Here is a 16,221-nt window from a genome sequence, read left to right as displayed (position 1 = left end):
AACTGCTTACTGGGAAGAAATTTCCCAAAGTTAAGTAACTTAAATTTGGGCAAAATTGCATCATTTAAAAGAAATTCTCTTAAGGGAAAGGGCCTTTCACTTGAGACACGGGTTGCTAAAGATGGAAAAAAGCTGACTGATATAACTTACAATATATCAAAATGATGTGCTTAAGTATTTTGACCCCTGAAAATGTAATTTGACCGCTGAAAATTTAAAGCATAGGATCCTTTTACTCCTGGTTTTCAAAATCTATTGAAATCCCTGTTGAAGTGTGGTAGATTATTCTTATACTTTGATTTTGGATGCATAATACCATAAAAATAGAAAATATGCAGAGAAAAACAAAGCAAAATGTCACATTACAATTTTAAAACCTTAATTTTAATTTAACTTACATTTCTTGCACGCATTACAGCTGACTGCACAAACCATGTCCATTTTACTTCATTTGCATTATGCATCATTCCCTTTTTACCTCAGACACATATTAAAAAGAGGAATGATGATGAGAGTTATCTATCATTATGGCAAGCGAAGTGCACATTATTGTCTTAAACCTCGGTTGAACAGTTAACTATATAGTTAAAAGACTTTGAACCCGGGTTCAAAGTGCCGTTTGCACATTAATTCCTTAAACCCGGGTTCAAGACTTTGAACCGCGGTTCAAAGTGTGCTTTGAACCGCGCTTCAAAATGTGTCTAAAGTAGATACAAATCTGTTATCTGAGACAACCAATCAGCGGAGCTTAGCCACAATTAGAAGGTAAATGCCGCGACTTCATTGGTCATCTCTTAACTATACGGTTAAGAGATTTTGAACTGAGGTTCAAAGTCTTAAACAGTGGTTAAGAGTCGCAGAATGCACATTTATTATTAAACAGTTAATTATATAGTTTAGAAACTTTGAAACTGAGTTCAAAGTGCGGTTTGCACATTAATTCCTTATTGGTCCTCTCCTAACTATACGGGTAAGAGACTTTGAACTGCGGTCCAAAGTCTTAAACTGCGGTTCAAAGTCATAAACTGGGTTTAAGACGGGCGGAATGCACATTAATTGTTTAACAGTGAATATTATAGGGTTAAGAGACTTTAAACCCGAGTTCAAAGAGCCGTTTGCACATTTATTCCTTAAACCCGAGTTCAAGAGTTTGAACCGCGGTTCAAAGTGTGTCTCAAATAGATACAAATCTCTTATCTTTATAATTCAGAGACAACCAATCCGCGGAGCTTAAACCACAATTAGAAGGCAAATGTCACGAGTTCATTGGTCGTTTCTTATCTATAGAGTTAAGCAACTTTGAACCGCGGTTCAAAGTCTTGAACCCGTGTTTAAGGAATTAATGTGCAAACGGCACTTTGAACCCGGGTTCAAAGTCTCTTAACTATATAGTTAACTGTTAAACCGTGGTTTAAGACAATAATGTGCACTTCGCTTGCCATAGTTATCAGCTAAAGAAAATGTATGTATGTCCTTTGTCAAGTTTAAAATATGGCAGATTTCTTATCATGTAACTTGCAAGAATATAGCATTTTGTTGTGACTTGAAAAATAAATTATATTTGAACTATAACTTATATGCACTTATTTTAAATTAATATTTAGCATTAAACAAAGCATTGTTTCAAGGTCATTGTTGACAGGGACATTAAACAAGCCCATTTATAAATGCCAGTGAACATTAAACACAGGTTTAACGTGTACTTCAGACCACAAACAATGATAGACACATGGGCTGGACTCCTGAGTTACCTTGGCATGCCCTTCATTTATCCATGTGAAATCACTTCACAAAGAAAATTACATAAAATGTTATTTTACCTAAATTTACATGAATGATAAGGTGATGGAAGCATTTAGCAGATATGTTCGGGGCATTTATGTCCATTTTTAAATGTTATTAATACTAATAATGGTGTTTTTCTTTTAATTTTAATTTTTTTTTAACTATGACAACTGCATTATTTTGTATGATTGATATCAACAAATGTATGTTGATAATGAGTCAATAAATAAAGAACCAAGTAAATAAATAATTATAATGCTTTGAAACTAAAATAAGTTGACAAAACAATTAGAAACAAACACATCAAAGCAGAATTTTGACCTGCTGAATGAAGCAGAACAAAGTGAATTGAAGATTAAATTATTTTATCCTATCATTATTCTTAGTCATAAGTGTAATTTTGCATGTATGAACATCTTGCATACACATTTTTTAATGTATGACAATTGTCTTCTAAATTGTCATTTCTCGGCTCTCTGAAAAAGTCCATTTGATTGGGCTTTTGATCAAACATGTATTTACAATTAAAGCTACTGCTATTTAACAGTTAAATAAGGTCTTTACTGTCGCTTGCCTCTATTGTGCATTATTTTAGTTGGTTTGTATAAGTAGGTGTCAATGAAATTAATGTCACCTATCAGGTGTGATTGACACACTTGTTTAATGACACCCCCTGGTTAGTAATTAAGATCATTAAAACCACCAAATCAGTAAATTACATAACGGTTACTTAAATTTTCCCATACAATAAATGTATGCTGACATTCAGTTTTATTTTTATTTAGGTATTTAGACACAGTTTAAGTGAACCTCTTTTATGCCGAATATAAGTCTGTTAATGTTGATTGAAATGGACGTTATGAAATAAAGCGGTTGTGTGTTTGTTAGACTGTACAAGTTTATTGCGTAAATGTCAGAATTATAAAAAAAAATAAAGGTAGATCTAAAACATTATTTTAACTGTATTACTCGAAAATGTTAGCTAGCATGAAATTAAAATTTTCAAATATGACCTAGATTAAGTTTACATGAATGGCTTTCTTTCGAAACCCGTATGAACTCACTAATTGACACAGGTGACAAATATATTAATGGACTCGGCAAAATATATATTCACAATATATAACAACTCCTTACCAAGCACTAGAGCACATCCATAAGTATTCCTCATTGTTTAAACTTTCCGCGAACTAATAACGGTAACCTTCCATTTCCACCGCACTCTCAAACATGAATGGAAGTCTTCAATATCCAATGTGTACACCGCAGCCGAATAACTCCCGAGTACGACACAAAGTAGTTCTCAAATAAACATCATTGAATAACATCAGTACAGTCTAAAAACCTCAATTATGTCGGAATAAATATACGAAATTTATAAGCATATAGAAATAATTGACTTCTCTAGAATTTATTCCTGTATACATATTCAATAAACCGAAAGTAGATATTGATAACCGCAATGGGCGGAGCTTATGTCTCAGGTGTAAACACAGGTGACAATGGTTACAAAACACTAATTGTGTATAAACTATTTTCGGTCAACGACGAGTTTTATTGGCAGTATCATAATTAAAGGGGCCTTTTCACAGATTTTGGCATGTTTTGAAGTTTTTCATAAAATGCTTTATATTGATAAATGTGAACATTGGATCTAAAAAGCTCCAGTAAAAAATCAAGAATAAAATATAAAAAAGGAAAAAAAGTAGCCCGCAGCAGGGCTCGAGCCAGTGACCCCCGGAGTCCTGGAGTAAAAACCAATTAGACCGCTCGGCCAGCCTGCCAAGTATGTATTAATGACGTATTTTATACTTCATATAAGCAATCTTCGTAGTTTCACAAAATTAAACGAGAACAACAGAACTCTCCAAATTATTCAATCGTTTCGCGTTGCAACGCGTTATAATTTTCAGGTTTTTAAATCGTCAAAAGATGCCTATAATGGCTATATTAGACCATGGTAAATGTTCAGTATGACTGTTTCCTCACAAATATCATAACTAAAACGAAAATTTGCGAATCTGAAACAACTTTTTTCAATTTTGTCAATTTACCAAAACGTGAAAAGATCCCTTTAAATACATATAAACATTATTTTTGCAGTCAATGTAAAATATTTCTTTGTATAAAAAAATATAACACTATCAACTGAACAACTTTATTATTTATTCTTCAATAATTAATATTCTTTGGAGTTCCTCAGTTGAAACCAAACCTAATGTATGCTCAAAATTTTAATATAAAATGAATATCTTCAATATACGTTAAGTTTCGCTTAACCCCATTTATTAATTTATAAATAATATTATATAATCGCTACAACTAAATACAACTGGAAGTTACAAACAATTAACATTAGTGTTAATGATTTTCATGAGTTTTGTTCCGACCAAATATGAAAAGCGAAAAATATTCGTTAAAGTAACTTAAAGTATAATATCTCAACAACAACAAAATTAAACAGAAGTCAAGCCGTGGGACGACGATCCCCAACCAAGTATGTTCTCATGTGGCGGATATTGGGACGTCTAGATATTGGGGCTACCTGTGGGATAAAACATTCGTGCATGGACAAGTAAACGGCTGCGGACATACGAGCGATATTCAAACCAGAATGTTTCGGGATAAAATGTTAGCACTATAATCCTGAACGAAAATGAACCATATGTACCATGTAAGGAACACCATTTAATCACAGAGTGCTCTATTACATCTTTCTCCGTGCAAAAGAGCAATGAAGATCACTTGCTATCTGTTCTCACTGGAGAGTTTCTTTAAAAATACAAATTTGAAGGGCGCGGTCTGTTTTAATAATTTAAGACAAATGGCAATTACTGCTTAAATAAACTTGTTTATCGCCAAAGCTTTACAACATGCACTGACGCATTTGTTTTTCCACGAAAATCGCACGCTACATGTAGAATTTGCGCACATAACCTTATATATCTAATTTTAAACAAAGGGAAATAATTCTTATAAAAAATGTTATACAATAAAACCTGGACAATATTTCGCTGTAGCACTTGGAGAATTGTTTTCTGTATAGCTCTGTATAGTTTTGACGAATATAACATGCACAATGTAGGAGGATTCGCGCATAAATGAGTGTGGCTTATGCTTGCGATAATTGGCTAAATTATTTAGCTCGAGGTTTCTTTGAGTGTTTTGGTAAAGTAACGCTCGATTGGTCGTTGTCGGCTCGGGTACTTCTTAGATGTACCCCGGGTACATTTCAGTATACTTACATGTACCCCGGGTACGGTAAATATACTAACACGTACCCGACCGATATTAGACTGTACCCGAGTTTAATTCCCACCCTAAATCCGATGTCGTAAAACACGCTACCGATTACCGTCATTACGAAACAAACTTCTATTTAAAAAAACTTCATCAACATGCTTTTTGAATATGAGTTTCGATCATATAGAGGCAATTAAATAGTAAATTGACATAAATATAAACATGATTTTTAAAGCCGACAACGACTGATTCAGCGTTAAAATTCCCGGGTACGTTTAAGTGTATTTACCTTACCCGGGGTACATGTAAGTATACTTAAGTGTACCCGGGGTACATGTGAGTAGTTCCCGAGCCGACAATGACCAATCGAGCTAAAGTAAATGCTAAAGTTTTCGAACAAGGGCGAGTACTTTAATTATGCACACACAGTTTGTTTCCTTACATATTTCGTGCTGCTTATTTTGTTTATGATAATAAAATTAGCTACGAGAGGGACACACATATCATGACATAAATGGGAAAAAATAAAGAAATTGCAAATGGTCAATAGAGTCAGTTTTGTATGAAATAGTTAAACGCCAACTTATCTGCTGACAATAGTCTAACAAGTATTGTGCTAGTAGGCTTACCGGAGACACCGCTTTAACCCTTTGCATGCTGGGAAATTTATCGTCTGCCAAAATGTCGTCTGCTTAATTTCTAAAATTAGCACTATCTTAGAATTTTTCGAAGAATACTATCAGAATAGCAAGCAGTTTGGATCCTGATGAGACGCCACGTTCTGTGGCGTCTCATCTGGATTCAAACTGTTTGAAAAGGCCTTCAAAATTCGGTTCCAGCACTGGAAAAGTTAAGTCAAAATGTCCAGCCTATTACATGATAACATTTATTTAATGCTGACTGCATGTATTCCTCTCCCTTTATAAAGGGTAGGGTGCTCCCAAAATATGAAAGTATCATGATATTGTTCTCTAACCCTCCACTACATGATGCTAGTTAGAGCAATGTTGTAAAAAAAATAGCACAAAAATAACAACACTAAGGACTTGTTCAACGCTTTGTAAGTTTTAAATACAAGCTGCATTGAATATATACGCATATGCTGATAGAAGCCATCAGTCGATGTTGCATATTGTAATGTTGCGGAAATGTTTCTGGATATATTGTCCTCCATTTCTACTGAAGTTCTAAATCTGAAAGTCAGCAATTTATTATTTTTTTCCGTTATCAAGTAACGTTTGAATAAAGTTGGTTCTTTAAACATACCATTTACAGAGCTAAAATTCTATGTACCAATCCGGAGAACAAAGTATACATGTATAAGTACAAGCATCACAGAGGCTATAGCTTATACAAATCACATGCTTATATTTAAACAATTTTTTTTTATTATCATATCATTTGTTATTAGAAATAACTAGGTGGTTCTTGTTTAATGACAAAATGTATCTCAAATCAGCACATGCTCAGAGACTCCACGTTCATTTTTCACAACAGCTTGTGGTTATGTAATAAGTCTGTTAAAACAATTCCGCTGGATTTCAAAACCGGCCAAGTCCCGGAGTTCATATCGTTTTGTAGACTTCAATTGCAAAATTTCTTTTCTCCGGAGTTCATATGTTATATGCGGAATAAAATTGCACCAATACTGTTAAAATAGTGTCCGTATCAATTGCTAAATAAGTCTTTATCTATCATGAAACATGTAGTCATCTACAAAGATTGTCCAAAGTCTGCTGAAGAAAGAACCATTATTGAATCACATACTTTTAAACCATCGTTAGAAACTGCACACACCATAGGTTTCATATTCGGTATGTACCATAGCTGTCTTCTACAAGGATTAATAAATATTGCCCCAGTTAAGGGGTTGTCATGCCATGAGGGTGAAATAGTTTCAATATATGACAAGTGATCTTTTAAAATCTCGTCTGAAACCGCATTGCACTTTCATATGTTGTATGATGCACACTGTATAGCGGTCCTCCACAATGGCTGCACTTTTATTTTGAAGACACTTAAAAGCCCATTAACACTCAAGATCAAACAATATTTCATATTATATTTCGAAAAATAAAGTTAACACAAAATGGCAATAGCCAAAATTTCAACGCTAGATGTGGTCTGGTAACATAGATGTAACAAAATACAAATGCTCTTTTTTATGGGACAATATATTCAACACATGTTCATGTACCATATAAGTGTTCGTTTGTCGTATATACATATATCGTTTCAGGATACTAAAATGGAACAGGCAGATTGCGCATGGACGTGTTTGCAGTAAATTTCAGAACATATACCGTACCACGTTTATGCGACTCAATGTAAATACTTCATGTATTTTTTATACCCGATATTAATGTACAATGTTCATTGAATTGATGTAATAGTATGCACATATCAACTTTTCTTGTTCTTGTTCGTGTACATGTTTGTTCGCCCAGCGGCTAGTCTTATCTCTGTAGAGAATTGTTCGCTGCTGTTCTTTAAAATCATTCATTACATTTAACCGTCTGTTTGCCCTCCACGTAAATGTGATATTTGTATGCTGGCTACGAACGCCTGCTTCAAGACAAAAACTACCTTCAACTCTATTAGTAATACTGCGATGGTTCAGTACATATGACTAAAACATAAATGTCAATATACCGTACGTTACATATTGCACGATAAGCTCCATCCTCTAGTTCAAATTAACAACTTTATTATATGATTCCGTGATGAGTTACGCGACTTCTTATTGATCCCGTTTTGTGGAATACAGAGTCAGTAAATTAATACTGGGAAATGCGAAACTAACTTTAATGAAGTCAATGGAAAGCGAGAATTCTGCTCTATTCGGCCCAATAGTGTTTTATTCCAGGCAACTGACCAGTATCATATACCAGACATGACGACAACATAAAACATAAACATTAATTTCAACATTGGTAACCACCATCTTGGTGCTGTCCATGAAAGGCAGTGAAGGTTAGAAACAGTGTAAATATATGCCAAACCTCATACTTAACTCAGCAATGCAATCACAAAAACATGTGTTCCTTTGGCAACATAGATATAACTGTATTTTAAAAAGTTATACATAGAATAAAGTTTAACAATACCGTTGCGTTTAGGATTTCCCTTTTATCGGCATTGGTCGTTATAATGCTATATTGCTTTCAAAGAGGTACTGATTCGCTTAGAAGCACATACTTAAAGAAGGGCATAACAATAAGAACACTACGAACATCACCCACAGATGTTGTATAACAGCACAAAACAAAGCGATGCACCTGGTATGCACTTTGATTCTGCAGTGCATACATATATATGAAGGAAAGTGGGAGGTTTCATAAGATTTACGACTTCTTTGTATCTGCAATAGTTATCTTATCTTGTTTGCTTAACAACTCATTATTTTCGTTGACCTTGATCTTTCCCAGGAAGTTAAATCAGCGTCCGGGCTCCAGTACTGTAAATAATCGTTTAATCTTTGTTTTAACAACTGTTTTATCTGATTCGTAAGAACCTGATCCTTGATTTCTTTCACAAAACTGCTGTCGCGCGACACAATCTGTGATAAATCAGAAGCCACAGGATTTACTCAAACCTGCATTTGTTATTCAACGCATGACGGCAATTTATGACGAGCCATGCTAACAGCAGAAACGAATCTCATTTATAAAGAAATCGAGTGGTCAACCAAAGATATAACGTGGCATATAGGGCAAATTAGTTCACATGTTGTTCGTGAAAACGGACGCTGTAAAGCGGCTCTTCGGGGAGTCATAAACAGCGGAATAAACCCAGACGATGCTTGTTGAAACGTAATAAAAGCCATTATTTCTTGATGTATTGGGCAGTAGAATTCTTACAAATGTCATCCAAGAGTGGCGTGTAGTAATTTCCATTTACGAAAATCTTATGGGAGTAAATGCTTAAGCTTTAAAACAAAGAACGATCCTTTTGGAAGTGTTCAATGCCAGCACACATTCATCTGGAGAAGGGGCGCATGCTTGAAGGCTTGCCCTTTCGGCGAAATGTACAAAACATCTATGAATCGAATAGAAGACATTGGTAGACTTCAGTAAGGTAATTTAAATGCAATTTGATTTTTTAAATAAAATAATATTTCGGTCAAACTACTCGGAAGCGAAAGAACAAAACAAAACTTTACACTAATGCCTGATTGGCGTAAGGTTGATCCAGTGGCTAATCAAATATGTGGATATGGTCCAGGTTTATTCGGTGTTATTCCTTATTTTATTGTATTTATTGAACCTTTTCGCGACCGACATTTTCAATGAATGAACGTGTTTGCTCGATAAGCTGTTTATTCTCTGTTAAAATACTGCACAACACAAATGTTTTGATTTATGATGTAATCAAGCCGTAGATGATATAACAAGAGCGCAAACATTGACACATAGCAAACAAAATAAGGTAAAACAGAACAGTGCAGACTGAGCTGTTGTATATTCAAATCGAGTTATATACATACTCTTAAAGTAATGTCACGTTTCACAATAAAAACTGTCATTTGCGTTCAAACAAAACGCTCCAGTGTATATAATAAAATCATGCAGACCATTAAAACAACATTTCATTTTCACTGTTCAATTTGTAGCCTAAATCTCTATCTAGCAAATACAGTTGTTATATTGTATTTTTATTATACTGTTGTCGGCATCATGGGGGATGTAAATGCATCCAAAACCTAATATAAAAACCATATAAAACATCCAAATGTACATAACTTGAGATCAACATTAATCACAAACCTGTCATAAAGTATGAATTAAGTTGCATGAAGATATGCATGTCTTTCTTACGAAATATTTTATTCCAATTCATATTACGATATTAATTCAATTTGTTTTTGACACGATAAAAGCACAAAGAGCCTGTATTCACCAACCATTTGCTATACTTACAAAATGGGAATACGGGATACTCATACAATGGAAGTGTTGGGGTGTAGTTTAATGTTTGTTTAACTTAACATGCACCACCTCCTTTTTATGTCCCCTAGTCTATACTGGGGAACATCATGTTTTTGCCTTGTCTGTTTGTTGGTTTGCGTCAAACTTTAACATTGGCCATAACTTTTGCAATATTGAAGATAGCAACTTGATATTTGGCATGCATATGTATCTCATGGAGCTGCTCATTTTGAGTGGTGAAAGGTCACGGTCAAGGTCATCATTCAAGGCCAAAGGTCAAATATATCGGGGACATAGTGTTTCACAAACACATCTTGTTATTTTTTCGAAAAAATCTAGATGGATATACGCATCAATAGAGACATGTATTTATCCTTTGCACACATGTAACGTATTAGAACGTACACGTTTTTTCTCTCCTCAAAACCGGGGCGATTTTTACAGTGAACGACTACAACGTTATAGAAAGCATACACATTTCGTTGTTTCAAAACCTCGACCCTTAATAGGCGTAGGAACCCTGAAACATTTTTTTCTTAAAAAAATACAATTATCAATGTTTGTAAATGAACTGAAACTTAATCAAAGACAAAAATTAAAATAAGACCGCGACGTTCGAATGTTCAATATACTGTCTGTTGACAATATACTTGTCAAATAAAGTTTCGACCATTTATGGTTATTATTGAGAGTTAAAATCAATAAATATTTAAATGCTCAAAATTCATCTTAAAAACAACAACAAATGAGTGGTATTTTGAAAACAATGATTTTCTGTCATGTTTGTGGTATAAACTTAAGAAAGTTCTGCATTTCGAATGTTTATATGACAACGTTTTGGCAAAAAGATCAAATCATACAACGGATCATGTGTAATATTGTTTATTGATCTGTATTCATTTTTTTCAAAAATACGTTTTTATACGTTACAGGGTTTATTTGCTATTGACAAAAGTTCGTAAAAATACGTTACAGTTCTTCTCTTTTGTCTACATCTACTATATACTAGTATTAGCATGCACTTCATTTTTCAGTTGTATAAAAGCGTAAAAATACGGTAGAAACCGCTATCGGGCATCCCTTTCTAAAACAAATTATAACGTATTTTAGCTGATAACTGTTTGACGATAAATAACTATGACGGGTAAAAACGTATTTTAGGCCCGATTTTCGTTGAGAACCGTAAAATGTATTTCAAAAATCGCGAAAATCCGTTACAGTATTGAAAATTGTGAAAAACGTGCACGTTTAACAACGTTGTAGGTGTTACCTTTAAAAAAAGCCCCGGTTTTGAGAAGAGAACAATTGTATGCGTTTCAATACGCTACAGCGTTTCGCTGCAAAAATCGACCAGGTGCTTAAAGGATATGCAAACTCTTAAGGATGGGTTCTATGTATATTCATTATTCAAAACTTTCATAAATGGGTAGGTGAATACGGGCGGGCAATGATTTGTTCAGAAAAGCGGCTCTTGTGTCATTCCTTTTTATTTCTGAGAAATTGATTAAGAATAGAATCAATGCAGCTTTGTCGGACCGTATTTGGTACAAAAACGAATATGGTACAAGTTTGTACCATATTCGGCCGAATATGGTACAACTGTCTAATTGTACCATATACGTATCTGCAGTTTTGGGGTAAAATGCCTGACCGAATATGGTACAAACTTGTACCATATTCGGATGAAAAATGTACCACATTCGTTCCGAATATGATACACACTCATCATCGTAATCATCATCATCATCATCATTGTTATCTCATCATCATCATCATCATCATCATCATCGTTATCTCATCATCATCATCATCATCATCATCATCATCATCATCACATCAATTATCAACACCCCAATGATCATCATCGTTGTTATCTTTACCAACACCACCATCATCATCACCATCAAAACCAACATCATCATATCCATTATCATGATCGTAATGGTGATCACAAAAGTTTTTTTTGTGATGATAATGACAGCGATGTTTTCGGTCGATAATGAGGATGTTGTGATGATGATGACGACGATGAGAATATCATCATCATCATCGGCCAATAAACATCGCCATCATCATCATCACAAATATTTTGTTATCATCATCATCATTAACATCATCGTCGGCCGATAAACATCGCCGTCATCATCATCTAAAACTTATCATCATCATTATAACCATCATCATCGTCCGATAAACATCGCTGTCATCATCATCCCAAAACGTTTGTTATCATCATCATCATCATCATCATTATCATCATCATCATCATCATCACCACAATCATCAAACCCCAATCATCATAACCACTGTCATCATCATCACCACCACCATCATCATCACAATTTTTTTACCATCATCATCATCACAAATGTTTTGTCATCATCATCATCACATATTCATTTTACATTTTGTATTTTATAATTTGTTTCATTCAAGAGATTCAACAAACTTGTACTTTTTTCATTTATTGGTATACTGACAGGATTTTTCAAAGTAATATTGAAGAACATAGAACAGCATTTAAATTTTAATCCAACTGTAGCATTTTGACAAGACATAATATACATATATACATTCATTTTAGTAGCAGCCAAAATATCCCAAATGTGCTTCGTAAAAAGTTACCAGTAAATGAGCAAATGACAACAAATTTCCGGTAGAAGAACATAATCATCAATCACAAAAATAACATAACAGGTTTCCAAACACCGATATACATGTATATTTCACCTGTAATGTCTGTACATGACATCTATGATATCATACCAACCGATTCCACTAACACGCAAACGCAGCCATGCGTTTGCCCATTTTGGCCCCTTGATGATTTCTTTTATTGCCGAAATAAGACCGCTGTTTCTGCCCGCTCTTGTTAATAGGAAACGAACGCTAACAGGATTTCTGTTACTAGTATCTAGTCCAATATCCGGCCGAATGTAAATTCTAGGTGTTTGCAAACTCATTGACCTTATTAAATCTCTAAAGGGTTTGCCGACCTTCGCCAACACAAACTGGATTGACGGGTTTGATTGTATGCAGAACTTAAAAATTTCAACTTGAATGTGAAGTGGTAACATCAGAAATGGAAAAGTCGTTCGCTTCTGTGCCCTCCTATTGTTTATCATATCTTGAAGCTCTTTCAGGGCTGAACACACAGAGACGTCACCGTTGTCGCCAGAGTCACCGTTGTCGCCGGAGTCACCGTTGTCGCCAGACGCAGCGTTGTCGCCGGAGTCACCGTTGTCGCCGGAGTCACCGTTGTCGCTGGAGTCACCGTTGTCGCCGGAGTCACCGTTGTCGCCGGAGTCACCGTTGTCGCCAGACGCAGCGTTGTCGCCAGATGCAGTGTTGTCGCCAGACGCAGCGTTGTCGCCGGAGTCACCGTTGTCGCCAGACGCAGCGTTGTCGCCGGAGTCACCGTTGTCGCCGGAGTCACCGTTGTCGCTGGAGTCACCGTTGTCGCCGGAGTCACCGTTGTCGCAAGAGTCACCGTTGTCGCCAGACGCAGCGTTGTCGCCAGATGCAGTGTTGTCGCCAGACGCAGCGGTGTCGCCGGAGTCACCGTTGTCGCCAGAGTCACCGTTGTCGCCAGACGCAGCGTTGTCGCCTGACGCAGCGTTGTCGCCAGACGCAGCGCTGTCGCCAGAGTCACCGTTGTCATACGACTGTTCTAAGCGTGATATTATGTCCTTGTACACGCGTTGATTGATACGGATACTAACGTAATGCATGCCAAATCCTTCTGGGAAATACCCCAATGCAATTGTTCCAACATCACCATCGAACTTTCCATCTGTTGACACAATTGATGAGTGTTCTAGTCCTCGGGTAGAAACTACCAGGCACTGCAAATTATATTCTCTCATAAGTGCAATGAGCGTGAGGTTGTCGCCGTATGTCCCATTCTTAGACATATTCTTAACGTATTCATCAAATGTTTCATCATAGACAAAAGTTTCATAGAAATATCTGTTTTCTACAATGTGATGGACTGCTTCCTTACGTAAAGCATCTACGTCTTTGTATATACCAATTTTACCAAGTTGATGCGATATAGCAGCAAATTGACAATTTCCATCCGGATTTGGGTCCATGGCAATATTCACCCCATCCAACAACTGCAGATTTTCATGGTGTGTTAAAACATGATAGTACTTAGTTCTGTGATTTTGTTTCTCTGAGCGGTTCTGTTTTAATGAATGTTTTTTAATTTTTCGTTGTTTCTCTAACGCAACAGTTAGGCTAGTCATGTTTTCGACCCCAACCGATTTGCTTACGAATCCAAGTTCGGGTTTGTTCGGTACTTGAAATGACACGATATAAACACCATTTCGTTTTACTTTTTCTACCTTGCCTTCGATAACATATCTTTTGGTTGGCACCCTGGATTTTCGAAAGGGATAGCGAATTAATACTGTCTCTCCTACTTTGTACTTGCTTGGGGAAGTTGCGTTTTTCAACAGCGACCTGTAAGCCTTTTTATTTGCTCGCCGTATGGTTTTCTTTATTTCACGAGAACTATGACGTTCTTTGGTAAAAACATGACTTCTTCCGTAGTAGGCTTCAAAGGGCGTGAGACCCCCAAGAACTCGTTTGAAACTTGTGTTTATGGCATAGGCTAAATCTTGAAGCCCTTCGACCCAGTTAAATCCACGTTTACTTTTTGTTGCAAATAGAATCTTGGCCTTTATAACACTGTTTGACCTTTCACACTTGCCCTGTGATTGAGGATGATACGGCCTACTATTGATCATTTTGATGTTGTACTTGTTCAACAAAAGTTTCATACTAGGGCCTTTAAATTCCAGTCCGTTGTCACATTGGATGATGTCAGGGGCAAGGTTAACCATCAACACGTCCTCTAATGCCTTTGCAACTTCACGCGAACTCTTCGTTTTCAGGGGTTTTGGCATAACGTACCTAGAATAAACGTCCACGACTTGTAGAATATAACTGTATGTGGACCCCTTGTAGCTAACACTTTGATTTTTCATGTAAATTATGTCAATCTGCCATCTTTTGCCTGGTTCCTCTTCTGTAATTGTCTTTGGCTTTGGCTTGTTTGTAAATCTCGGATACTTCTCATGGTTATACTTGCTATTGTACAGTATTTCAAGGATAGCTTGTTCCGAGAACCCCGTGTAATTTACTTTCAGTTTGTTGTAAATAACCCTTGCTCCACATCCTTTGTTTTCCATGAACATCTTCTCAACAAATCTAGGAAGATCTTCTTTCACAAGGACTTGCTTTCCGCCACATAATAAAGAACCCCGGTCACAAAGCTCGAAGTCCTTACGTTTTCTAATCATGGCCAAACAATTATTCTCTTCAGGTGTCCGTTTCTTCACAGGGACATCGAACGATCCGTTTAAACATCTGACAATAATGTCGTACTTCGACCTGGGCAAGCACCCTAATTGCTTCCTTTTTCTCCTAATTGCTTCCTTCATCTGAAATAATATAATAAGTTATTATACATTTATACTTCATTAGTTAATAGAGCTTGTATTTAACACCGCGTGTCGAAAACGAATGTCTCACGACATGAGCTGAGCTAAAATCACTCGTCTGATAGCTCCGCTAAAATTTACAATCCGAACTTCCGGCCAATATGCGCAATGAAAGTAGCAAGTACTTCATGTAAAGTTTCATTGAAATCCAACCGAATTCAAATTCAGGGGAAAAATAGCGGGCAAACTTATGGCGGTCAACGGACAAACGGTCTGTAGAAACCAATGCTACGTGGATGGAAGGGATATAAAGAAGGGGCCCTGGGGGCCTAGGTCGCTCACCAGAAGTCACGACTAGGCAGGGTTCGAAGGTCAAAGACCTATAAACTCCATAAAATTTAAAATGTTCAAATCTACAGATTACAGAAGCTCGATCTGATTTTGGTGGAAAATACACTTTCGAAAAAATGACTGTAGCTTAAATATTTTAGCAGTTTAGGAGTTACGCACCCGGAAGGAATGCCACGGACAATTGGATAGACGGACGGACAACTGCAAATGCACTCTGAGGGGGGGGGGGGTCATAAAACATAAAAATCAATGCATGTTAAAACATCAATGCATATTAAGACAACTGAAAATTAAAATTATGTACAGTACTTACTGTCAAGAATTCTTTTGAAGTTTGAAGAAAGTTTGGATTTCAATTCTTTCTAGTCGAAAATCACAACTTTTCTTGCCGACCGCCAAGTCAAATATGGTTACTGACTTCTGAGTAAGACTCGTGTGCAAAATTCCCGCCTTTTTAAAGCGGC

At 36.1% G+C, this 16,221-nt stretch overlaps 1 protein-coding gene across 4 annotated transcripts in view; it reads right to left on the bottom strand.

The window, feature by feature from the left end:
* The window catches only part of LOC127877845 (protocadherin Fat 1-like), a 173,417-nt gene extending 170,378 nt beyond the window's left edge, over window positions 1-3,039 (bottom strand). For all 4 annotated transcript variants that reach the window (XM_052424130.1, XM_052424131.1, XM_052424132.1 and 1 more), the window contains exon 1: window positions 2,923-3,039. The gene's annotated coding sequence lies outside the window, so the exon portion shown is untranslated. The remainder of the gene's footprint in view (window positions 1-2,922) is intronic.
* Window positions 3,040-16,221: the final 13,182 nt, after the last annotated feature.

Source organism: Dreissena polymorpha, chromosome 4, assembly GCF_020536995.1.
Source record: "Dreissena polymorpha isolate Duluth1 chromosome 4, UMN_Dpol_1.0, whole genome shotgun sequence".
In the NCBI taxonomy this organism is placed as follows: domain Eukaryota; kingdom Metazoa; phylum Mollusca; class Bivalvia; order Myida; family Dreissenidae; genus Dreissena; species Dreissena polymorpha.
Note: the sequence above shows the minus strand (reverse complement) of the source record. Positions and strands in the feature narration are given on the sequence as shown.